Source organism: Colobus angolensis, unplaced genomic scaffold, assembly GCF_000951035.1.
Source record: "Colobus angolensis palliatus isolate OR3802 unplaced genomic scaffold, Cang.pa_1.0 Scaffold385, whole genome shotgun sequence".
NCBI lineage: Eukaryota > Metazoa > Chordata > Mammalia > Primates > Cercopithecidae > Colobus > Colobus angolensis.
In genome coordinates this window covers 1,383,552-1,386,208 of record NW_012117210.1, presented here as the reverse complement: position 1 = coordinate 1,386,208, position 2,657 = coordinate 1,383,552, and the positions used below count along the sequence as shown (strand labels likewise).

At 45.0% G+C, this 2,657-nt stretch overlaps 1 pseudogene; it reads right to left on the bottom strand.

Annotated features, from left to right (window-relative positions):
• Nucleotides 1-239: 239 nt before the first annotated feature.
• On the bottom strand, nucleotides 240-1,326 carry LOC105520693 (annotated as a pseudogene).
• Between the last annotated feature and the right edge of the window lie 1,331 nt (nucleotides 1,327-2,657).

Here is a 2,657-nt window from a genome sequence, read left to right as displayed (position 1 = left end):
ACCATCAAAGATCAAAAGAGACAAAGAAGGCCATTACATAATGGTAAAGGGATCAATTCAACAGGAAGAGCTAACTATCCTAAATATATATACACATGAATATTTGCCTAAAATATGTCTTCTTTGTAGCAGCTAGGCCCTGCCACCACTGTGCTTGGCTGAGTTCACAAATCTGTTGTAACCTGTAGCTTTCCTGTCACTTTTCTGGCTCTCCACTCCTGCTAAGCTTTGTTTCCTAATTAAAATCTTCTGCCACTGCCACAGCTACTGTTGCTACTGAAACCGCCATAGACACTGTGGTTCGGCAAAGTATTGACCTCCACCACCATAGGGGCCAGAGCTTCTGCCCCAAAGTTTCCTCCCTTCATGGGTCCAAAATTTGAAGACTGATTGTTGTAATTGCCAAAATCATTGTAGCTTCCACCACCTCCAAAATTGCTTCAATCATTACCAAATCCATTATAGCCATCCCCACTGCCACCATATCCACCACCACCATGGCTACCACCAAAGCCACCACGACCACTGACATTTCCTCCATGACCAAAGTTGTCATTCCCACCGAAACTACCTCCACAACCACCACCAAAGTTTCCAGAACCACTTTGATCTCTTTGGCTGGAAGAAGCACTAGCCATCTCTCGCTTTGACGGGGCTTTCCTAACTTCACAGTTGTGGCCATTCACAGTATGGTATTTTGGAATGACAATCTTATTCACGGAATCATGGTCGTCAAAGGTTACAAAGGTAAAGCCCCTTTTCTTGCCACTGTCTCAGTCAGTCATTATTTCAATCACTTCAATCTTTCCATGCTGTTCAAAATAATCTCTTAGGTGATGTTCTTCAGTGTCTTCTTCAATGCCACCAACAAGTTATCTTTTTCACAGTTAAGTGGGTACCTGGTCTTTGACAATCTTCTCTTGAGACAGCTCTCTTTGGTTCCACAACTTTTCCATCTACCTTGTGTGGCCTTGTGTTCGTGGCTGCATCCACCTTCTCCACAGTGGCGTATGTAACAAACCCAAAACCCCTGGAGCACTTGCTGTTTGGATCTTTCATTACCGCACAGTCTGCGAGCATTCCCCATCACTCAAAATGGCTCCTCAGGCTCTCAACGGTTGTTTCAAAGCTCAAACCTCTAATGAAGAGCTTCCTCAGCTGTTTGGGCTCTTTAGGAGACTCTGACTTAGACATGACGGAAGGGAGAAGAGAGACTTAAGTGATGCTTCTTGGGTGGTGTCCACAGGCAGAAAGGAGAAAGCTGACAAACGTATCTGGAGAGGCTATTTTAAATAGAGTGATCAGGGAAGGCCTTTTTGAGAAGGTGGCATATGAGATAATATGTGTATGCTGAGAAGGGAACAGCCAGCCTTCTTTAGGGTTCTAGACAGAAAGACTTGCCATGTACAAAGGACCTGAAATGAAAATCAGTTTAGTGTGCTAGAGGAACAGCAAGAAGGCAAGAGTTATGTGTTGAATTGTGTCTCCCCAAAAATTCATATGTTGAAGACATAACCTCTAGTGCCCTAGAATATAACCTTATTTGAAAATAGGGAACTGGCTGGGTGCGGTGGCTCATGCTGTAATCCTAGCACTATGGGAGGCCGAGGTGGGCTGATCAAGTGAGGTCAGGAGTTCGAGACCAGTCATGGCCAACATGGTGAAACCCCATCTCTACTAAAAATAGAAAAATTAGCTGGCATGGTAGTGTGTGCCTGTAGTCCCAGCTACTCGGGAGGCTGAGACACAAGAATTGCTTGAACCCGGGAGGTGGAGGGTGCAGTGAGCTGAGATCGCACCACTGCACTCCAGCTTAGGTGACAGCGCAAGACTCTATCTCAAGAAAAAAAAAAAAAAGAAAAAAAGAAAAGAAAAAAGAAAAAGAAAAAAGAAAAAAAGAAAAGAAAAGAAAAAAAAGAAAGTAGGTACCTTATAGAGGTAATTAGTTAAGATGAGGTCATACAGGAGTAGGGTGGCTCCTAACGCAATATGACTGTGTCCTTATGAAAAGGGGGCAGGTTTTTTACTTTTTTTTAAAAAAAATTTTTTTAGAGACAGGGTCTTCCTAGATCATCCAGACTGGTCTCGAACTCCTAGCCTCAAGCAATCTTCCTGTGTCAGCCTCGCGAGTAGCCATGATTACAGGTGTGAGGCACTGTGCCTGGCTAAAAACGGGGAATGTTTGAATGCAAACATGCACAGGGGAGAACACCATATAACAATGAAGGCAGAGATCAGGGTGATGCTTCTATAAGCCAAGGAATGCCAAAGATAGCCAGCAAACCACCAGAATATAGGACACAGGCATGGAACAGATTCTTCCTCACAGCCCCCAAAAGGAACAAACCCAGGCAGATGTGGTGGCTCACACCTATAATCCCAGCAATGTGAGAGGTTGACGTGAGTGGATAACTTGAGCCCAGGAGTTTGGGACCACCCTAGGCAACATTGTGAAACTCCATCTCTACAAAAAAATACAAAAATTAGCCGGGCATGCCTGTGGTCCCAGCCACCTGGGATGCTGAGGTGGGAGGATCACCTGACGCCAGGAGGTTGAGACTGCAGTGAGCCATGATTGTGCCACTGCACTCCAGCCTGGGTGACAGACTGAGACCCTGATAAGGAACAAATCCTGCCTCAAGAAGTATGAGGCAACA